This window comes from Urocampus carinirostris, chromosome 10 (assembly GCF_059441175.1).
Source record: "Urocampus carinirostris isolate Australia breed hairy pipefish chromosome 10, RoL_Ucar_1.0, whole genome shotgun sequence".
Lineage (NCBI taxonomy): Eukaryota > Metazoa > Chordata > Actinopteri > Syngnathiformes > Syngnathidae > Urocampus > Urocampus carinirostris.
Window position 1 is genome coordinate 8,396,274 of NC_142358.1, and position 24,475 is coordinate 8,420,748.

Sequence of the window (24,475 nt, forward strand, 5' to 3'; positions counted from 1 at the left end):
ACAAACAATTACAGTGATACCTTGGTACGCGACCATAATCTGTTTAGGATCGGTGTTGGAAGACTGAATTGTATACATAGTACTGTATAGTTTATGGGACTATGGCAAATTGTACATTTGCTCCAAATATTCAACATTATAGAGACCCTACAGTTGAGTATTGTCCTTGCTTGAAAGAGTCTCATCATCTTGGGGGAAATAAACTACCCAAGCTCGCCACCCTTGGCCTTAGGAGATTGGTGTGATGCCGGAGTGAGATGTTCCCATTTTTTTACAGTCATGTCCCTTTGAAGTGTTATGAATACCTGCCAAAACAACTCTGTAACCGAACTGTTTTTAATAAGGAAGGGGATCTGTTGAGGTTCTTGTTGTGTATGTAGTTGGGTTGTAGTAGGATTCAGAGACAGGCACGGACGGTACATTCATAGAGTGTTTACTTAACTTCTTCCTCGGTAGTTCTCAAGCACAAGTACAAGGCTGCACATTAGTATACAGCGACACCGCAGGAAGGGGAGTGTATTACACAACACCACATATTCCCTTTTGTTAGAATAGGACACAAACAGTAGCATTAATCTGAAATACGCAATAACTCTTCGGTAAGTATGGGCTTATAGAAAACATACATTTCAATATTCATTACCAGATTAGAGGTAAATATTTATCAAAGGTAAGCAATATTGTAAGGAACTATACTGTCAATATCGGTAAGCACAAGTGTGTAAACCTTGTAAACGTAAGCAGACTGTATGAACAAACATGACAATTTTTTTAAACAATGAACATTCATCATGTCTTTTTTTTTTTTTTTTAACATCATCACATCTTTTCTGTATCTTTTTTTTTTAAGTCATGTAATCTTGAAGCCATGCAGGAGCATGTCGTTTTCTCGGTGCACTCGGAGAGGGATGTGGTGAGGGCACAGTTTCAGTTTCAGGTGGCTCAGCACCTTGGTTGCTTGGCAGGAGACAAGCATCAGCATTGGCAAGCTGTGGCGCTGAAGCAGCAGCACAGGTGGAAGAATGGGCAAGGTGGAAAGCATTCCACACCTTTCCATCAGACAGCAGATAAGTGGCTGGACCCTTTTGGGCTACCACTGTCAGTGGCTTGGTGAACTTTGAGTGTCCTTTGGCAATGATTCCAGGTTTGCGGATGCAAACCGCAGAGCCAATCTGGAGGCTGGGTGATTTTGCACTGCAACGTTTGTCGGTGTATTGTTTTGACTTCCAGTGTTTGTTTTTTATGTTTTGTAGCATGTTGCCTTTGTCAGCAGTGGGACACATGGAGTGAAGACCTGTGATGTGAAGCTTTGTATTCAGTGGTCTACCATGCAACAATTCAGCGGGGGATACTGAAGTCACGGCATATGGTGTGGCTCTGTAAGTGTTTAAAAACTCAGTGAAGAAGGTTTTCAGTGGTTTACCTCCGATGATGGCTGTTTGTAGACAGTCCTTGAAGACTCCGTTGAAACGCTCAATTTCACCGTTGGCCTGTGGGTAGTACACAGAGCTGCGACAGTATGTGATGTTCCTGTCACTAAGGAATGCTTCAAACTCGGTCGACACGAACTTAGGGCCATTGTCAGTAACAATTTCCTGTGAATTACCTTCTCTGCTAAACACAATGGAAAGAAAAGTCATAACAGAGGCAGAAGTAACATTTGAGCAGAAGGCAATCTCAGGCCATCGGCTGTAATAGTCAATGAGGGTGATGGCGAAGCGGCAATCAGCAGGCGCAGAGTGAATAGGACCAACAATGTCCACAGCAACCTTTTCCCAGGCAGCAGTTGGGGTAGGCACAGGCTGTAATGGGGCAGTACGTGTGGTTGCGGTTTTGTCATGCTGCAAGCAGGTGGTGAATGATTTGATGGCGAGCTCAACGTGAGAATCCATTCCAGGCCACCAGTACAAGTCTCTCAGTCTTTGTTTTGTGCGGACGATCCCTTGGTGTGTAGCATGAGCAAGTTGGATCATTTTTTTCCTGTAGCTGTTGTGGTATCACAACACGATGAGTGCCACGTACAATGACACTGTCCTGCACTGCAAGCTCATTTTGCACACGGAAGTATGGCACGATGAGGGGGTCAAGGCCTTTTGCAGTACGAGGCCATCCCTTCTGCATGTAGTGTCGCACCTTCTGTAGCACCAGACATTCCTCACACGCACTGGAGAGCTCATCAGCAGTGACTGCAGCAAAATCAGGAGACACAGCAGCCACCATCTCTAACTCCATCTCCTCGTGGTCGTCTGTGATGGGGAGAGGCAAACGTGACAAGCAATCTGCAGTAACATTCTCATGTCCCGGTTTTGTATTTGTTTACAGTTTCGTCAGCTCCTCCGACACCTTGTCACGCACGGCATATGGGAGTCTGCGTAGCTTTTGCTGGACTGGAGGGACGTCTGCACGCACTTGACCTTTGTGTATAAAGCCTGTAGCAACGCCTAAAGCATTTGCAGTGTTGACAGTGTGACTCATCTCCGATGCGGCAGGTGTTGCAATCTGCCCATCTTGTATGTGAAGGCGAAGTGCAGTGAACAGGTCCATTCCCAGTAGTGGAGTACCGTCAGGAACTATGTAGAAGTCAGTATGTGCACTCTGGTTGCAGTATGTAGCAGTAAGTTGAAGACAGCCCAACACTGGAATTGGCTTCTTCATGTACGTCACCAGACGTACAGTAGGCTTTGAGAGAGGCACATGCATGAATGAATGTCTGTAAATTCTCTCTGGCAGAATTGAGACTTGAACTATTAGTAGTAATTGACTGTTCATCATTCGCATGGAGAGCAACTATACACGTAAGGCGCTTTGGGACTGCAGCTGTAGGGGGTACATGACACACAGTAAGGTCTGGGACAGTAACTTCTCTCACTGATCGAGTAGGAATTGCGCTGCGGCACACTTTACTAAAATGTCCAATTTTTTCACATTGGTTGCATTTTGCATTTTAGCAGGGCATTTGGGGTCATTTGCTAGATGAGAGTTGGAGCCACAACGGTAGCAGGTTTTGTGTTGATTCCTTTTATCTCTCGAGCGCTGTGTATGCGTACTGCTCGGATTCCTTTTATCTCTTTGTTGCACGAGCTTCACAGTGACGTCGGGCACGTGCACAGGCTTCTGCCATAGCGGATTCGATCTGTGTAGCAATAGTGATTGCTTTGTCAAGTTTTAAGTCCGTTTCCAACAGCAAGCGTTCTCTGATCCTCGAAGAGGACATCTTCTCAATGAATTGATCCCTAATCATATCATCAGCAAACGTGCCAAAGTCACAGTTAGTAATTAATTCCCTCAATGCGGCAATGGACTGAGCAGTGGTCTCGCCGGGTCTCTGAGCACGCTGACGGAACTTGCTACGCTCAGCCACGACATTCATCTTCGGTACAAAGAAAGTTTTTAGCGCATCACAGGCAGATTTGTAAGAAGTGCCAGTGTCGGGAAGGGAAAGAAAAATTCTCTGCCCTTCTGTAAACAGTGCAGCAGTAGTTTTCGTTTGTCCGGCATGTCGTTTGCAGTCAATGCTAGCAGGTAATTTTCGAAAATCTGAATCCACGTGGTGTACAACATCGTAGGCTCACCCGGGGTTTCAAGCAAAGCAGGGGGTTGTGAGATTCCGATCCAAGTCATCCTTGTCGCCAATATGTTGTGTATGTAGTAGGGTTGTAGTAGGATTCAGAGATAGGCACGGACGGTACATTCATAGAGTGTTTACTTAACTTCTTCCTCGGTAGTTCTCAAGCACAAGTACAAGGCTGCACATTAGTATACAGCGACACCGCAGGAAGGGGAGTGTATTACACGACACCACAGTTCTGTTTTTTGAATTTCTGGTAAACGCATCTCCTTAAGAGCTAAACTTGTTTCTCATTGTGATTTTTATTAAAAGAAGCTAGATATATATAGATAGACCTAACAGTAAGGGTTATTATCTATACAATAATAAGGATTCAAAAATACCAAAAATATTTTTAAAAATGTGTACCTAAACAATACTAATCATTTAAATGTGTAGATAAAAAGATGAAACATCCATCCATCTATCTATTATCTGTACCACTTTTCCTCAGTAGGGTAGCGGGGGGGCTGAAGCCCATCCGAGCTATCTTCGGGCAGTGGGCAAGGGACACCCTGAACTCGTTGCCAGCCAGTCGCAGGGCACACAGGGACAGACAATTTGCTCGCTCAGAAACACCTAGGGACAATTTAGACCGGCCACTTAACCTGACATGCATGTTTTTGGACTGTGGGTGGAAACCGGAGTGCCTGGAGGAAACCCACGCAAGCACGGGGAGAACATGCAAACTCCACACAGGAGGTTCGATCTCATGACCTCAGAATAGTGCCGCACACGCGCTAACCACTGCCCCCCCGTGCTGCCCAAGATGAAACAAAGATTTAAAAAAAAAAAAGTTTTGTCAATCCAGAACAGATGGTAGACCCAAAGGCGTAACGTTTCACAACACACTTTATTGCAGAAGCGGAGAAGTCAGGCGCAGGAAAGCAAACCCAGCAATTCGGCAATCAGTGGGCAGGAGGAGCAGGGAGCTCACGGGATCAGAGCGTGGTCGGAAGGCGGAAATGAGTTGAGCAGCCGGGACGGGAGATCGGGTCATGGTCGATGGGCAGACACGAGTTGGGCAGCCGGGACGGGAGATCGGAGTGTGGTCGGTGGGCAGAAACGAGTCGGGCAGCCGGGGCGGGAGATTAGAGCGTGGTCGGAGGTAGGAGAAAGTCAAGGAATCAGAGACGATTGGGAAGCCAGGGGCAGAGGAGCAGGACACAGGAAAGGACAGGACAGACGGATGCCAGAGTAAAAAAGTGTTTGCCTTGCATGCGTGGAGGTTCGCTGATGGACTGACAAGTACTGAGTTTAAATAGGAGGGGAACCAATCAGGTAAGGAGCAGCAGCTGGAGCCATAGGAGCGAGCACAGGTGAGGGCAATGGGCAATCATGACAGTTTTAAACCATTCACTGTAATTGGGTGAAAATATAAGGGCACTGAGTGGTTGACAATTATAAAATATTGACGAATTCTGAAAAGCATTTTGAAAGAGATGATCCCGTATTTATGCCAAACAAGAAACATAAGTTAAAACCTAAAACAATTCAAAAGCATATACTACCCGGCTTCAGCGCTGTTAGGGCAGACAGAGACACAAAAGCCTGCGGGAAGCGGAGAGGAGGTGGACTCGCTATCTACATGAACACGAAGTGGTGTAACCCTGGGCACAAAGATTTCCATCTGCTGCTGGGACGTTGAACTTTTGGCCTAGCATGTGACGTCATCCACTACGCTGTTGCTAAACTACAACACAGCACCCAGAGGCCATCCTGTTAATCTGTTAATAAACAACAAAAGGATACTGCTGGAAGTGTGAATTTCCCTACGGGGATGAATAAAGTATCTATCTATCTATTTACCTTCAAGCAGTGGTTCAATGGTAGACAGCCTTACACTATACTCGTAATTCTCAATCAGTCCTTTATTTAACTCGATTGTTGTTGTCACCGTTTTTCTCTTTTCTTTCCCCTTCTCACTAATAAATTACAATGTATTTATTCTCATTGAAATCTGTCTAATTCATGAGATGAAAAAGATCCACCCTGAAGTGCCATAAAATTCATAATAAATTAGAATATATCAGTGCTGGAGGCAGCTCAACAGCAGTGATAGTACATGAAAAGTGTAAGCAAAGGGTATTAATATAAAAAGAAATACAATTTAAGATAGAAGTAAAAATAAAGGATAATTGTCACCAACTTTCTTGGAACCCATTATTTTTTAGCAAAAAAGGCAATAAAATGCACCAAATCCCAATACATTTTTAACACATGTTTTTAGAAAGATGATTTCTTTCAAATGATGCTAACCAACTGGGCTATGATTACTGATGTGGATCAGCTGTGCCTGCTCTTTTGGCGCCAACTGCCCCGGACTCTGAGTGGCTCCCTGTCACTATTTAAACCCATGTCTTTCAGTCACCTGCTCTCAGTCCGTCTGCAAACCTTAGTTTACTCTAGGCAAGCTTTTCAACCCTGACTTACTCCTGTTTTTGCTCCCGTCTGTTTCCCGGCTTCGTTTTATGATCTTGACCACATCTACTCTCCTCTCCTGGCTTTCAACTCGTTGCTGATCCCTACCACGTTTTTTTGCTATCCTGTCCCGTGAACTGACCCATTTTTTCCGTTCCCGACACCGCCATCGCTCACGACGGAAGTGCCACTTCCGCGTTCAGAGCAACCTGCTTCCCGCGACCAGCGATCATCGGATCGTGTGTGCAATCCTTTCCTTTCTTCCTTTCTTCCAACTGAGAGAAACGTACGCAAGTGGGTCTTGTTTACGTTCTGGTTCTGACACAATCATCTTACCTGTACACGTGTTTGGCTTCAGGTTTGTTCTAGTTCCGAATTTTTCGTTGGACACTGAAAAAAAAAAATCTATTTTTTTGAGTCGAAAACCTAGTTTTTTAGATACAAAGCCGTTCGAGTACAGAAGTATCACTGTACTGTGCGGATCCTTCTGGGGTGTGCTTCATGGCCACCAGGGGCCAGTATAATAACAAACAGGGTGAAAAATGTCCACTTATCCCGGAGTACCATAAGTACTTTTTCAAGAGGAACTTTAGGCTAAATATGGTCCGTTTCAGACATGATTTTGTCTCAAAATCGACTTCTAAAAGTATTTAGCGCATCTATTGTGGACTAAATTTCACCCAAAAATAGTCATGTTCATCTCATCAGCAATTTCATTCAAATACCGACGGTCCAATACTTGTTGGTTTGAACACACAGTTGTTCAAGTACCAATGTATCACTGTATACATGAGAATGAATACATCACCCTCCTCCCAGCTCATCATTAATTTTATACACAAATCCAAGCAACAAGGGAGTAGACAATTAATTCGGTATCGTAATTCCCTCAACAATCCATTTAGATAAGCGAAAACTAATTAAGGTGGGGCAATAAATTACACGTAAGCAGAGGTGGCAGCGTGGAATAATGTGGGCGAATGTTGTCCCTTTGAGAATAAACAAAAACAAGGGTTTTTTTTTTCCTTGTATGAAACTAAACGATTAATTATCCTTTGAGTCTATTTTTTCTTGAAGAGCCAGGAATTTAATAGTTCAAGCAAATGCAAAATATTCCTTTTTAAACTTACAAAATGAAAATAAGTTGTCATGATTACTGATCCGGGGCACCTGTGGCTGCCCCGTTGACGCCAACAGCCACAGGACCTGATGGCTGTTAGACTCTTTTTGAACTCCTATCTTCCGAAAAGAACCCGTCACACTGTCTGCGAACCTATGCTCTCAGCTAGGCAAGCTTTTGTACTCTCCAACAATATCCTGCCCTGTTTCCTGCCTGATACCTGTTGCCGACCTCTTCTCTGGACCTGTTTCTGCTTTTGCTCCTCCGTCCCGGCCATCGACCTGTCTTCTCGCTGCCAACGACTACCCTCGATCGACACGGAAGTGCCACTTCCGCCTTTCTGCTATCTGCTACCCGTGACCGACGATCATCGGATCGTGGATGCAAGCACCACCCTCTTTCTTAATAAAAACTGAGTAAAACGAACGCTATTGGGTCCCGTCTCCGTTCCTGGTCTGTGACATAAATAAATAAAAGTACAACTGAATCAATGAATGAATTTAAAAAATTTGATTAACTCCTCAATATAAAAGTTGTCAGTTTGAAAAATTATCAATAGGTGAATTAAAGTTTAGGAGTTTATTTTTCTTCTTATTAATATTCTTTATTCCTTTTCAGATGCACAAAGTACAACACATTTATAATTAGTTAATTTGTAGTCAATGTCTCTTTTGTACACAATAATGGTGGATGGTTGGCCATAAATGGTCCTAGGGCCACACTGTGGACACCACTGCTCTTCATTGTATTGGAATGTCAATGCAGTGTTTATTTGGTTCCTAAGGCATTTGTCGTCATGGCAAAGTAGATGGAAAAATGAAATTCTTACCATCACAAGAAATATTTTGCACCGTTGTGTAAAGTTACAAATTTTAGTAATACTGTATTATTAATAAAATAATTGACAGTTATGTTACCAAGACACAGGTGGGAGCTGCTTCAAAATGACCAAAAACATCCTAAATGGGTCTCATCTGAAGTTGTCAACAGCAATTAGGAAGGTCCCTGTGCTAATTGTTTCCCAGCATGAGTTGTTAAAATTATCATCAAATTATGACTTGCTAAATACAGAGAAAAAATTTTTCGGGGAACTTATCGGTATCAGCAGTTTGATTTCTTCGATGAGTCGATTATTTAGGCTCAGATGCAGCTAAGCCTTTGCTTCCCTCTCTTCCCTCCTAGGTCGCGCCCTCTGGTTGGATAAGCGACCTGGGGCAGAACCACTAAAGCCGGAAAAATAGCATTAAATGGTCTGCTAACTCCTGAGTCCTGACATGCCTGAGAGTCAAGACCACTAATAGTATAGAGATTTTTAAAAAGTCAGAGGTAGAAAAGTGTGTGTGTGTGATTAAGAGAGAGTGTAAAAAGTGTAGTTACCTTGTTTTAGGGAACCATGTTCAGGTGGGGACATATGTATTCGGTCTTATCATAACATAAATTATTCAATCAAGCGTGTTTGTGATTGAGGGATAGCATAAAAAACACTACAGTGGAAGGCTGAGTGATTAGCTGTTATCATAACGTTATTTCACAAATCTGGCTTTAAACCAGACTTTTCAATTCAAGAGCTCCGTTAAAATTTTAATGCACTTTTTGTTTTAAGTCAATTTAGGTCATGTTGGTTATATTGAGGGCAGCACGGTGGCGCAGTGGTTAGCGTGTGTGAGGCACAGTTCTGAGGTCATGAGATCAAACCTCCCGTGTGGAGTTTGCATTTTCTCCCCGTGCTTGCATGGGTTTCCTCCGGGCACTCCGGTTTCATCCCACATTCCAAAAACATGCACGTCAGGTTAATTGGCCGTTCCAAATTGTCCCTAGGTGTGAATGAGCGAGCGAATTGTCTGTCCCTGTGTGCCCTGCGATTGCCTGGCAACCAGTTCAGGGTGTCCCCTGCCCACTGCCCGATGATTGCTGGGATGGGCTCCAGCTCCCCCGCGACCCTACTGAGGATAAGCGGTGCAGATAATGGATGGATGGATGGTTATATTGACATTCTTATGTCTTTATTGTAAAAAACATCAGGGAGGTATTTATGTTTTGGTGTACCTTTACGAGTTTACCTGCACTTTTAGCGTTCATGAACCTTTATTTGGCTTTTATTATCAGATCAACAGCGCAGAAAAATTGTGCAATGACATCAACAGAAACATATTTCCAAAATGAAGACTGATAAATAAAACACTAATATAATGTTTCTATACATATAATACATATACATATTAATATAATTCTACTTTTGTTGGTCAGTTGTGTGTGCTGTTCAGGGTGGTGATGGGCCTTGGGAATGACCAAAGAGAGTTTTGTATGAGTCGTAAAATATACAAATAATTTATTCCAACTTTCAAAGCCTGACACAAAAACAGTCAAATGGGCTGCTGTGAAACGAATCCTTCATATGAAATGAAACCAGCCAGATGTAATAGTCAATCTTCTTCAAGCACATCCAGATGTCATTTAAAGCCACCTAAAATGTGTCAGAGTAAGCCAAACTATTTCTTTAACTTTTATATTACAGGTTGTTTTTTAAATCAAGCCGAAGGCTCAAAGCAGACATCTTCATTACTCGCCTGTATCGGTTTTCATTGCGCTGTTGACTTCTATAAACACTCTATTAAAGCCTGAGATTAAAGAGGGAACAATTTTGATATCACAACTTCCGACAACATATCCAAACACATCTCATAAATCTTACAATATAATTGGCTTGAAAACCAAAAGCCCTGGTGAGGAAGTCAAATAAATGTGAGTAAAAACTCATGAAATGCAATCAAGATTAGCATTAGCAATCACAAAATTCCGCCGGGAGATTGAAAAAATATCTAAAGTAAAAGATGACTCTGAGTTCATTGGGATTTTCTTAGAAATGTAAAATTTAACTGGCGTGAGAAATCATTGACATCATCAAAGGGTATGCTTACACGCGATAATCTTGCGAGTCATCTGATTAGAAGTAAGATTGGGCCTAAAATAGAGCCAGACCCGCGGGTATATAAGCCCGAACCCTAACGATTAACTTGATTTGAGAGACAGAGCCCGGAATAAACCCAAAGCTTTGCTTCAGCGCATAAGTAAACCTCAAGCTTTACAGGTTTGGGTCAGGTTCAGGCCCCGGCCCCAAAATCTTACCTCTAATTCTGATTATGTAAAGTATTGTAGTGTAAATCCGATTAAGGTCTTAGTTCGACTGAGAGTTTTTTTATTGCAGTAGTTGGGTTAGTCTTTTCATTTTGCGATTGCTAGTTCATGTATAGGGCAGCACGGCGGGGCAGTGGTTAGCGCATGTGCGGCACAGTTCTAAGGTCTTGGGAACCTCCTGTGTCGGTTCAAATCCAGCTACCAGACTTACTGTGCGGAGTTTGTATGTTCTCCCCGTACTTGCGTGGGTTTCCTCCGGGCACTCCGGTTTCCTCCCACATTCCAAAGACATGCATTTTCAGGTGGATTGGCCGGTCCAAATTGTCCCTAGGTGTGAATGAGCGAGCGAGTTGTCTGTCCTGTGTGCCCTGCGATTGGCTGGCAACCAGTTCAGGGTGTCCCCTGCCCACTGCCCGATGATTGCTGGGATGGGCTCCAGCACCCCCGCGACCCTACTGAGGATAAACGGTGCAGCTACTGAGATGAGATGAGTTCATGTATAGCATTCGGGTGATCCGATTGTCCATTTGTATTTTCTCTCATCCAGGATATGTTTATGCCACAGCGCACTAGGGGATTTGCAGTAGAGATTGAAATGATACACGCAAACTCCAGCTATTCTCTCAAAAAAGCCTCATTGGTATTGCTTGATTTCTTTGGGACTTTACCGTGTCTTTTTCTGCCCCCACAGTAAAAATGTATACATAGTGGATGCAACATTTGGATCCACCCATGTATGGTGTAAGTCTTTGCTCTTGGCAAGCACAAGCATATTTTGTAAACACACATGACCCCTACAAAGCTACGACTATAGAAATACTTCAAAATACATATACATGAGGGCAGAACGGTGGAGCAGTGGTTAGCGCGTGTGCGACACAGTTCTGAGGTCATGAAATCGGAACTCCTGTGTGGTGTTTGCATGTTCTCCCTGTGCTTGTGTTGGTTTCCTCCGGGCTCTCCGGTTTCCTCCCACATTCCGAAAAACATGCATGTCAGGTCAATTGGGCGGTCTGAATTGTCCCTCGGTGTGAATGAGCGAGTGAGTTTGTCTGTCTCTGTGTGCCCTATGACTGGCTGGCAACCAGTTCAGGGTGCCCCCTGCCCACTGCCCAGAGATAGCTGAGATGGGCACCAGCACCCCCGCGACCCTACTGGGGATAAGCGGTACAGATAATTGATGGATGGATTGATATATACATAAATACTACAAAAATAACACTACAGTAATACTATAATACAAATATACTGCCACAAGAATATTCAGACAAAAATACTACAAAAATAATACTGCAGAAATATTACGACAGATATACTACAAAAAATATCCTATGGAAATACTGCAAAAACACTCCACAAAATATCACAGAAAAAAAGTACAGTAATACTTTAAAAATATTACAGAAATACTAAAAAAAAATCAAACTGCAGAAATAATACAAAAATACCACAAAAATACATCTAGAGTAATACTACAAAAATACAGGCTGGTTACGCTGCCATTAACATGTCTTTACATTAGAATGCGAAGAATCATTACTGATTTGTTCACTCCAGAGTTTACCCCATTTGCAGATCAATGGTAGAACTAATTCAGTCAGTTGACTGTCCTTTGGGCATTCTAGATAGGAAAGCCAAATGCCTTGGCTGTGGTATATCTAGTATTAATGTCAAAAGTTAAATGCGGAAACAAAGCCTATCTGTGTAAAGATGTCGCTCCGCCCTTGTAACCAGAGAATTAGCTAACACCATGCAAACAATTCATTTGGATCGCTCCAAAAATGTTTTGTTTATTGCTTGCAAGTAATGGCAATCAGTGTCTTTAAATAGATAGAATCTTCCAAAATTCCATATGTAAGTCACTCAGTGCTCTTATAAAATAATATGTTTTAGTGGTTGACTGTGACTATTTTATCTCCAATTCTAATAATTAAAACATTGAAATGACAACATAAGAATGTAATGATTACCAATTGAGAGCACCTGAGACGGACTAACTGGCGTCAACAGCCCGGACAGCTGATTGGCTGATGCTCTCTTTTCAAATCCCCGGCTTCCAAGAGGAAGCCGTCAGATCCTTATGCGAAATGTTGCCACCAGCTCAGTAAGCCTTTTCGTCCGACTCTGTTCCTGCCCTGCCTTTTTCTGCCTGATCTTTGTTGCAAACCTATTTCCAGACCTGACTTCGCCCCGTTCTGCCTGCCTGTTACCTGACCTGTTTCGCCCCTTTTACCCGCCTGCCTCCTGCAACCGACCTCGTTTACGAACTCGACACCGCCTTTGCTCTCCAGTCCCGGCCGACAACTTGCAATTACTGCCTGTCTACGATCCTCCTCGCCAGACGCGGATCGTGGACGCAAGCCCTGCTCTCCTTCTTTATCAATAAAAACTGAGAAAACGAGTGCTATTGGGTCCTGTGTCCGTTTCTGGTCTGTGACAAAGAACACAGTGACAACATTGTAACAGCATGATAACTTCTAAAAATCCATATGAAACTAGTAGCCCTTCACACTATTCAGTAACAAAACAAAGTAGCTCTAAGTTTAAAAAAATGATGGTAACTCATGCTCTAGTCTGGTTGGACCAGGGGTTTTCAACGCTGTGCCTGGAAGCACCAGGGTGCCCTCTAAGGAGAGTTGAGGTGCCCTATTCTGATAATAGCTCACCAGTGCTGGGTCAAATTGATTTTACAGTATTTTTTATTTTTTTAATTGGTTAACCGAGCCGGCTAACCCTATTTTTGACAATTAACCTGGTAATAACATAGTGACAACATGATAAGTTGTAATTTTAGAAATTCAAATAAATAAATTCCAGTTCATAGGCTTCATGTACAAAAGAAATCTACTTAAGTATTGATATTTTTTCATGCAATTAAGCTATCCTGCTACCTATTTAGCTTTGTAGCTACCTATCTTCCCACCCCCCACCTTTTTAGCTATTTAGCAAGCTATTTAGTTCACTTTTTACAATTTATGCATGCTATCTAGCTATCATTGTACTTTTTCTGCTAGTTATCATGCAAAACTTTGGCCTCCTTTCCAGCTAGTTAACTAGCTTTGTTTTTAGCTTTCTATCCGGCTATTTAGATGGTTGTTTACCCTTTTTCTATCAAAAAAACTCGAGATTAAATTCCCCACATGTGTTCTTGCCCGGAGACCTTCGCTCTGAAAAAGCTGGTCTACTAACGATCGCAAGAGCCAAGAAGAGATCCGCAGGTTCGAGAGCGTTCTCTATTTGGGCCCTGGTACTGTGGAATGCTCAGCCCTCCGGGATTTGAACTGCAACCTAAGTGGAACTGTTTAAATCTTGGCTTAAAACACACCTCTATGCTATTTCTTATGAATTACTTATATTTCGTGTTGAAAATATATGTGAATGGTTTATTAATGCTACTTCCATTGCAACCTGCTCATACAATTTCTTTTCTTTTCTTTTTTTATTACATTTTATATTAAACTTTAATAATTTTGTGTTTTATCTTTAATGTTACTGTTTGTTAATGTGACATCCATTTCAGCCTGGTCATCCCGGAAGGGGGATTACCTCATGTGCGGTTCCTAGTCAAGGTTTCTTCATTTCCCTCATGCTGAGGTTTTTGAGTTTTTTCTTGCCCTCCCGTAGGTTTTAGATCAGGAGATGGTGTAATCATAGTCTGTGGTTTGCAATAGGCTTTGGTCTGAGCAGTCCTTTGAGAATCCTTGTGATTAAAGAGAAATACAAATAAACATGATTTAACTTGTTTTTTATTTTTTTTACCTGTTTTCCTTTAAGCTACCCTTTTTGCTATTTAGCAAGCCATCTAGCATAGTGGCTAAAAACGTAGATCAAAATAGGTGCCCTGTGTGCTGAATAATAACAAAAAGTATATCTCAGTTTGAAAAGGTCGGAGACCCCGGGACTAGACAGATTAAATTGACCAGTAAATTAAGAAATGCACAGAAGTAGCTACAAGTACAAAAAAAATGATTGTACACTGCATTCTAGCGACTTAATTGGGTATTACAATACTGCAAAAATAAATACAAACTGCTGTGATCACGGTTGGCATCACAAACGCGTTTTACATGCAAAATACACAACGTAATTTAAGGAGATTTACGCTACACACAAAAAAAGCCCAGTTAGTAAAAGGCAGGAAAAAAGTTTAAATTACCACTCTTTAATGTGAAATATTGTTAGAGGACAATTTTGTTTTGCTCATTCTAAACACAGTATTCTTTTTATTATTTTAAGAATAATATCAAGAATTATCTTTAGCAAATAAAACACATACAAGTGTCCTTATACATGAAAAATGTCAGCCGTATCAGAAAAATCTACCCATTTAATCCATGTGTTGTCCTCATTTAAGGACAATGTTTGTCCTTATTTTTTACAGCTTACTTGGAAATAGGAATAAAAACAACATATATTAGTTTCTGTTATTGGAACCTAGTAACCAAGGGAAAGTCATAGCATTTTAAGTTAAATAAAATAGTATTTAGTGGATTTGTTTCTGGGTTAACAACATTTTGAAGTACCAAAAAAAGTCAGCATTTTATTTTGAAGTTGATAAAATAATAATTGAAACGTAATTTTGACTGAAATATAAAGAGAAAAGGAAAATCGTATTTATAACCATTCTTCAAAAGAACTATACAATTGTATTGAAAGTTTTTAATACATAATACATCTAAAACATGAAAAGAAGCACCTAATGGTATGGATTTAAAATATATATATTTTAATAATAATTTTTGGTGTGTAAGTAAATATTATTACATACCTGTCAACCTCCACGGCTCCATACCCGTACAAACCGTCGTATTTTCCCGTACAAAATACAAAATAATCGTACACCATTTTTTTTCCGGAATGATGCATGATGGGAAAACCCCAGGCGGCCGACGCATGCGATTGACAAATTTGCGTATTTTTCGTACAGATTTCCTTTTATGACGTACTCGTCTTATAATGCATAAAAACGTACTTTGTACGGAAAAACCGTACAGTTTGACAGGTATGATTATTGTAACTGTCTGTGTTCAATTGTTTTCAATGTTATGTGCAGCTAAAACGTGAGATGTATTGAAGATCTTCCCATTACCCACTAGATGGCAGTATCGATTAATAAGCGATCCCACAAATTGATTTCAGTTCCCTTGAAAACACAATATAATCCAAATCTCGCATATCAATTTACCAGAAACCGTTAGCTAAGGAAAGACTGGACGGGGGCCTCCAGCTGAGTCCCTGCTGAGTTTGTGAGTGAGGAACAAGATGTGAAGAATTGTGGGTTTTTTTCTGAGAAGTGGGGCTCACCACGTCTGTAACATTTGACCCCCTCCCATCGTTGGATCCTGCGCCACATTAACCATCACTATGAATTCCTTTAAATCGCCCGGCATAATTAAATCAATTACGCCAAGGAAGAAAAGAGGCTGGCGAGCAGAAAGATCGACAGATTCTTAATGTGAAGACAATCAAATCAAATAGAATATATTTGTAAAGCACTTTTTAGGCATTAAACTGCAACTCAAAGTGCTGTAAAAACATTCAGTGTACAATAAGACACTGAAGTCCCCTCGTTTATTCCCGCCCAACAACCTAATACACGTAATACAAAGACACACACACAACGGTTAAAATACAATAAAAACAAACAAAAATAAATAACAATAGAAATAAAAGATAATTATGGCAAGGTACAGACTAGCCATATGAGGATAGGTACTCGAGGGAAGCTTACTCACACTGATAGGGATGGCAGCGGTTAGCGTCAGAATTTTCAGTCATCGAACCAAACGCTACCAATGTACCAATCACCCCCCACCCCCACGAGGAAACATTGAAATATAAAAGTACAACGAAAAATAATAACAACTGAAGAACAAAACATAACAATGTGGAGTAAAAAGTAAAGATGATATATTAAAATATTAGAGGGTAAACAAATCAAACTAAATAAAAATGATCAATCTCCCAAAGTCCAAAATCAAGAGCCTTCAGCTGGTACAAAATGCTGCAGCGAGGCTTTTAACTAAGACAAAAAAGTTCACATTACCCCGGTTTTAGCTAACCTGCATTGGCTCCCTGTTAGATTGAGATGTGATTTTAAGGTTCTGTTGACAGTATACAAAATCATGCATGGACTTGCTCCCTCATATCTTTCAGATTTAATTTTGCCCTATATCTGGAGCCTTCACTCTGAAAATACTGGTCTACTAGTGATCCCAAGAGCCAAGAAGAGATCTGCAAGTTCAAGAACGTTCTCCATTCAGGCCCCGTTTCTGTGGAATACTGAGAACCGATCTGCAACCTCAGTGGAACTGTTTAAATCTAGGCTTAAAACACACTTATATCCTATAGCATAGGAATAACCTATATTTTATGTTGACAATATCTGTGTATTATTTGTTATTGCAACATCCATTGGAGCCTGGTCATCCTGGAAGGGGGATTAACTCATGTGCAGTCCCTTCTCAAGGTTTCTTCATTTTCCTTATGTTGAAGTTTTTGAGTTTTTCCTTGCCCTCGTTTAGGTTTTAGATCAGGGGATGGTGTAATAATAGTCTGTGGTTTGCAATAATCTGTGGTCTGTGCAGCCCTTTTAGATTCCCTGAGATTAAAGAGAAATACAAATAAACAGGATTTAACTTGATTTTTAATTTTTTACCTGTTTACCTTTCAAGCTACCGTTTTAGCTATTTAAGCCATCTATCCTAGTGTCTATTTTAAAAATGAGCTGAATAATAACAAAAAGTATATCTCAGTTTGAATTGATTAAGTGATTAAGGGCTATACAAATCAACATGACTTGACTTGACTTAAAAGCTATATTAAAAAAGTGGGTCTTAAGCATTCTCTTAAAAATATCAAGGATCCCCAAGACCTGATGTCCTCCGGCAGACTGTTCCACAGGTGAGGACCAAACTGGCTGAATGCTGCTTTACCATTGGTGCATGGCCTCACCCTAGGAACAGTCAACAAACCTCTGCCAGAGGACCTCAAGGACCGCGAGGGCTGATATAATGAAAGCAGATCAGATAGAAAGGAATGGCCCAAGACCATCAAGACATTTAAAATGAGTAAAAGCACCTTAAAATTGACCCTGAAACACATAGGGATCTAATGTAGCTGTTTTAAAACTGGTGTAATGTGATCCATAAGCAAACGTGCTTGATACTTTATACTTGAAAAAGTAGTGGCACAGCAGCTGAATGATTTCATGTCCGTAAACAATCTCTTTGAATCAATGCAATCAGGATTCAGGGCTAACCACTCTACTGAGACAGCTCCGATTAAGGTAACCAATGATTTCCTACGGGCAATGGACTCTCGTGCATCATCACTTTTGCTGCTGCTGGACCTTAGTGCTGCATTTGACACAGTGGACCATAATATCTTGCTAGAACGGTTGGAAAAATGGATTGGTCTCTCAGGAAACGTAGTCTTATGGTTCAGATCTTACCTCTCAGATAGGACACACTGCGTTAAATATGGCGAATTGACATCTGAGCCATTTAGTGTTACTTGTGGTGTTCCGCAGGGTTCAGTGCTTGGCCCCCTTCTCTTCAGCATTTATATGCTTCTACTAGGTGATAATATTCGCAAGTATAATATCAGTTTCCATTGCTACGCAGATGACACTCAACTGTATCTCCCGATGGAGGAATCTGCCACACTAAACTGTGGAAATTTGGAGGTCTGCCTCACTGAGATAAAAGAGTGGATGTCACTCAATTTCCTGCATCTTAACTCTGAAAAGACTGAAATGTTAGTTATTGGTCCATCTAAGTCCCGTGACTTATTCTCTAAAACCGCTGTGAACATAGACAATTGCCACATCACACAGAGCGAATCACTTAAAAATTTAGGTGTCATATTTGACCCCGATCTGTCCTTTCAAACACATATGAAGAAAATGACTAGAACCGCTTTCTTCCATCTCCGTAACATTGCTAAAATTCGTCCTATACTTTCTCAGTCGGATGCGGAAATCATAATTCACGCGTTTGTTACCTACCGTCTCGATTACTGTAATGCACTACTTTCCGGTCTTCCCATGACCAGACTCAAGAGTCTTCAGCTGGTACAAAATTCCGCAGCGAGGCTTTTAACAAGGACAAAAAAGTATGATCACATCACCCCAATTTTGGCTAACCTGCATTGGCTCCCTGTTAGCCTAAGATGCGATTTTAAGGTTCTCCTATTACTATACAAAATCATACATGGACTTTCCCCCTCATATCTTCAGATCTGATTTCCCCCTATGTCCCGGCCCGAAGCCTTCGTTCCGAGAGCGCCGGTCTCCTGGTGATCCCAAGAGCCAAGAAGTGTTCCACTGGTTCGAGAGCGTTCTCCATCCGGGCACCGGTGTTGTGGAATGCTCTTCCTCCTGAGATCTGATCTGCAACCTCAGTGGAAATGTTTAAATCTAAGCTTAAAACTCACTTCTACTCTATAGCATACGAATAACCTAAACTTCTTATATGTAATAACTTGTGAAGCGCTTTGAGACTATTTGTGATTAAGGGCTATACAAATTAAAATGACTTGACTTGACTTGACATGCTGCTGAACTTGTAGTATCTGTAACCTGGCAGTGACTGGAGGGCAGTGCGTTACAATTGTCTAAACGAGAAGATATTAAAGCATGGATCAGCCCCTGCGTTTTTGCCTAAGAGAGAAATTGGCGGACTCTGACCATATTCTTGAGATTAAAAAAAAACATTTTTATTCATATTTTTGATATGTGGAATAAAATTGGGCTCAGCAGTGAAAATAACGCCACCATTTTTAATGCAATCTGAAAGTCTAAAATCTTGTATTTTGGGTAAAGGTTTCTCTTTCTGACTTTTAGGACCAATGACTAAGAACTCTGTTTGTCCTAGGTGAGGATATCTATAGGACTTGTGTCATCAGGTTACACGGCAATGTAGAGCTGGGTGTCCTCAGCGTAATGAAAGAAATTGACCCTGAGTCTCCTGATGACATCCCCAAGGGAAAGCTATATAGATAGAAAAGTACCAAGTAGGTAGAAGCAGAGGTAAGGTAGCCAAAAATTTTACTCAAGTAACTCAAGTAATTCAGAACTATATGGCACAGATAGAAGTAAAAAGTACTTGGTGAAAGAACTAATCTTGTAATTGTAACTGTAGCAACATCTTTTTTTTTTGAACAACCATTTGATCAGATTATCAAATCATCAAAGTTCATCCAATAAACAAAACATCACGTTTACTCTAAGAATAGATTAAAATAAGAACGGTAAATTCAAGTACCGTTCTTGGGCTCAATGTTTTTCTCGACGTTACTGGATGAGGTTGCGCTGTTTCAATTAAAGCCTTGAAAGGTGGTGACTCAAACCACAAATAATGGTTGGTTGGCCTCACAAACAAAATCCAGCACCAGCTCGTCAAGTGTTGCTTTTGTTACCCGCCCTGGGGCAGCAAAGGCTGTGATTTTGGCATTTTTAATAAGAGTATCACTTGACGAGAAGGACTTGAGCTTTCTGAGGGACTCTTGTGAGTCTGTGTACTCTGACAGTTTGTTTGGGTGAACCCTCTGTGGATTCAAATATTTATGGAAGGCTACAGCTATTTACACTGTGCATACTGTGCTACCTGGTGGTTGTTTGGGTCACTGGTCAAATCAAAATTAAAGAAACGAGGACTCTGACAAAAAAATGTGCCTTAGCAAAGACGGACAGACGTGTACTTTTTACATTTAAGTAATAGAATGAATGTAGCCTAATGTAGCGGAGTAAGAGTACAGTTTCTCAAATCTACTATGGTAGAAATAAAAAGTATAGTGATTTAGAAATACTCATAGAAGTACAAAATGTCCCAAAACGGATCGGCTAAGAATTTACATTTTTTCCAGTAAATAAAGAGTTTTCTTAATGTAAGAAAAAAAAAGCAGACATGTCTGAAATTGTGCATGGCAAATAGTGTAGCCTATTCATTTTAAACATTATTTCTGGGCTGAAATACACAAAATATTATTTTTTTTGTATCTTAAAGCTTAAAGCACTTTATTGCTACTTGGTCATCATTTATATAGTCAAGTAAACTCAAGTCACATTTATTTGTACAGCCATTAATCACAAAATGTCTCAAAGGACAGCACAAGTTACAATTACACCACCCCCTCATCTTATATATAGCGCTTGTCAAGTCAGCAAAGACCTCCTGTAGTGCTTTACAATGTGCTTCACACACACACTAACACACCTCAAGGCACCTACCATATTATACATATACATATATCACACATATACAGTGGGACCTCGCTACTTCGTGGTTCCACATTCACGGATTCAGAGCTTCGCAGGTCTAAAAAAAAATAAAAATAAAATAAAATAATAAAAAAACTAAAATTATATATATATATATATATATATATATTTTTTTTTTTTAAGCAGGTGCAACGCTCTCAAGGCATAATGCAAAAACCATTATTACGCTACATCGCAGATTTTCACTTTTCGCAGGTGGTTTTGGTCCCCATTAACCGCGATAACCGAGGGATTACTGTATGTTATACATATACATATATATATATATATATATATATATTAATATATATATATATATATATATATATATATATATATATATATATATATATATATATATATATATATATATATATATATATATATATATATATATATATATATATATATATATATATATTATGCTTTTTTGGTAAAAATACAAAAGTACGGAGGTTAAATTGTAAAGACAATAAAAGTTTCTTCTTTTTGATTAAGTCTATCACACATCTTTTTGGAACGTAACCCACACGAGAAATGAGGGTCCAATGTATTTTATAAAACCCTTTGGGAGAACCCTACTCACATCAAAGTCGCTCGTAACTATGAATGCCTTCTTAGTCCGTTGCCATGGTGATCACTGCATATGGAGTCCTGCTAGCCTATGACAGGTTACATTCATTTGGAAGTGATGAAAGGAGAGCACCATGGCAGTCGTGTGACCAACAGTTTTCCGTTTATGTGTGTGTGTGTTTACTCCTGCTGAATGTTTTGGTGTATGTATGTTTTTTTGCAATTAATGAGCAGGGTGGAGGTTTTCATTATGGCCCCATTAGCACTCCTCCAGGGCTCATTTAAAGGCTCCTCTAATGGATTAAGCACACTGTGACTGATGGAAATTACCCCCCCCTTTGAATGCTGGGAGTGAAATGTTACTTTTGAGAGAAGCAGGTATCACACAGTGCGAAATACCCCCCGGATACGCCATCCACACCTTACAATGTTTTCACTCTACTATGCCCACCCCTCTTTACAGCATTTTCACCCAAATGCCACATGAAGAAGTAATTATTTTAGGTGCCCAAAAACTTACTTTTCTAAGATGCCTGTCTGCTATTGGTTTTTCATCATGGCATCAGTAAAATGCAGATTTGCTATTGTCTAAATTACCTCTCACAATGCCTCATTTCTCCCTCTTTGTCCAGTGCATTGTTGACATTGCAAATTGGTGATAAAATACTGTATTTATTTACTCTAGCTTACAAGGCTTGCAGTGATGCTAGAGGGAGAAGTAAAAACATAATAACCATGGAAATTAAGCTTACGATTATCAAGAAGTACAAACTTTAAGAACAAGGAGACATTTAAAGAAACCAAAGGCTTGACAGTTACTGCAAGTTCAAGTTTTAAAACATTTTATAAATTCAATCCAGCGTCTTGCAACAACCTACCGAACAGCCCCCCCTCCCATGAAGACAAATTGAGAAAATAAAGGCAAACAATGTGTTATCCTCACTAGGGAAGAGAAAAGAAAAAGGAGGCAATTAAAGGATATTACCATTTCCTCCCCTTTTGCTTCCACACTCTACGCAATGTACCAGCTCAAGTCACATACCACCAAAGGTTGTTTTTCCTTGGTTGGTTGGTTTGATCCATCAACTAGGGTCATAGGGGCACCATTTCCTGTAGTGTACCTTGGGCAGGTACAGCCCAGTTTTTCCTTTACATGCTTGTCTAAATTATACACTCCCTCCCGCAATGATCTTTTTTCTCTTTTTTTAATTTGTTTAATTTGCGGTGACGCTAAATGGAAGAACACAAACAAGATTACCTTGGAAACAAATTTTGAGATTATGAAGAAGGCAAACACACCATTACCCTGTCTGAGAAATATGGCCGTAACCAATTGACGATCAGGACAATCATTAAGAATAAAGAGGCAATTAAAGTAAATAAGTCTTCTAAGGGGCTTACATAATGTAAAGTTTTATTTGCAATCTACAGTTTCCTCCCCCCTCTGCATCTACCTGGTACCCCAATGTACCAGCTCGCCACATATACATGTATATGTATGTATGTTATATAGTCCTATGCACAAATATTACACATAGGAATTAATCATTATATTCTATGTTGTCATTTTAATGTTTATATTTGGAGAACCAGGAGTATCCCTGGGGTCTACTATACATATTTTTGTATCTTCATTAGAATGTTTTTGCGGTATATATTCCTCGGAAAAGCACGGGAGAGTGATCGGTTCCTCGGCAGCCATCTGTGCAGCAGCTTGGCTCCCATCCCCGCACGGAGCATCTGACGCGCAACCGTCCCCGTTCAGCCGACTCAGAAACGAGCAGTTTGGCTGCCTTTAAAAAGAAAAAGTCTCGCCCGCTTTTGAACCAGACTATAAATAGCAAGTGTGCTTTGCCACCGGGGGGTTATAAAGCAAAGAGTAAATGTCGTCGGGCTTCCATTGCTCAACATCACACGCTTGGATTCTGTGTAATGTAAAAGGCTGCCTTCATGGATGTGCATTTTTCTCATTAGGCTACGTGTAATATTCACAAAGAAATGAAAGGAAATGTGAACAATTATCTTAATGGTGATAGCGGCTACGATGACAGAAATGTTTTCATTTACCCATTCTTCAATCTCAAGTGCTTTGGCAGGGAATAGTGCTCACAAAATATTGCTGGAGCATAATGTAGAAAAATGCTGCCATTTTCTTAAGTGCTCGGACTCATTATGGTAAAGCGTGATGGGAAACTTACCCCAGATGCTTTTTCTGAGAGAGGAAGCTGAGAGATGTTTTGAAAGACACAATTGTTATGCGACAGCAGGAAAAATGTGAAAGAAATTCCTTTATAAAAGGGAATTACATTCTAATTATTCTACTGTCACAAATGGAATATTAAATTTTTAATTGCTATGCAGGGCTAATTTACTCAGCCCATTCTTTTACATCTACTGATTGATTTTAAAATTCACTCAACAATTTATTCATAAATACAAACGTTATTTACGGTACTTTTAAGGTTGAAATATGCTCAGGAGTAGAATCTAAATCAAACCCAATTTATTTATATAGCACTTGAAAGGAAACTCAAAGTGCTGTACAAAAACATTGAATGTACAGTAAGATAAAACTAGTCCATAAAGTTCCCCATCTTCTGGAATATTTCTGTAAACCAACCTATTTTTTTGTTAAAATACCAAGAAAAAAAAATTAACACATTCATATTCCTTTAGATTTGTATTTCTTGCAAATGTTGTCATGTGAAAAAGACGTAGCTACATATTTCGTCATTTTTCCTTTTTGGGGGCATTTTTTCGCATTGGTAAATATAGCAATAATGTTTAATATGATTTTTTTTGGATCAACTTTATTTGGAATTGAAAGGAAAGCCACCAATGACATTGATATCAAAAGTACTTTCGATACTTAAGACAGTATAGATTACACGAATTATTTTGTCAAAAAACCCATTTATATTCAGATTAGATGACATATTTTTTATTCAGTTAGAATTAGTTGTTAGAATTTCCAATTTGTGTGGCGTATATAATTAAAAGAATAATATGTATTTGGTTTCTTATGACTACTCTTCGTTTCTGGACGGAAGAACGTGATGCAAATTTTCAACGCTAGCTTGAAGCGCAGGGAAGAAAAAAACGCTGTTTTTCAGTGTCAGAGAAGAAGTCAATTTTTTGGCGTAGAAAAAAAACTAGTTTTTGGGAAAAAAGGAAACAATCTAGACACTTTTATTAAAAGAGAAAACAACTACATTTTTTTTACAAGAGAAGAAGCAGTTTGACAGAAGATAGTTTATAGTAAAGAATAGAAATCTGGTATTCAGGAAAGATTAAGACGACACAGGTATTCAGGGCGGAAGAATAAAATGATATTTTTCTGCAAAGAATACTATGTTGG

The 24,475-nt window shown here is 40.1% G+C and overlaps 1 long non-coding RNA gene across 2 annotated transcripts; it reads right to left on the bottom strand.

Moving 5' to 3' along the window:
• Positions 1-1,000: 1,000 nt before the first annotated feature.
• Positions 1,001-15,134, bottom strand: LOC148357616 (uncharacterized). Of its 2 annotated transcripts, XR_015851583.1 has the most exons (4): positions 15,052-15,134; positions 13,830-13,983; positions 2,023-2,246; positions 1,001-1,611 (listed from the first exon to the last, which is right to left on the bottom strand). It is a non-coding gene; the product is annotated as an uncharacterized LOC148357616 (long non-coding RNA). The 2 variants fall into 2 exon arrangements; XR_015851582.1 differs by lacking the exon at positions 13,830-13,983 and having other exon boundaries at positions 15,052-15,112.
• Between the last annotated feature and the right edge of the window lie 9,341 nt (positions 15,135-24,475).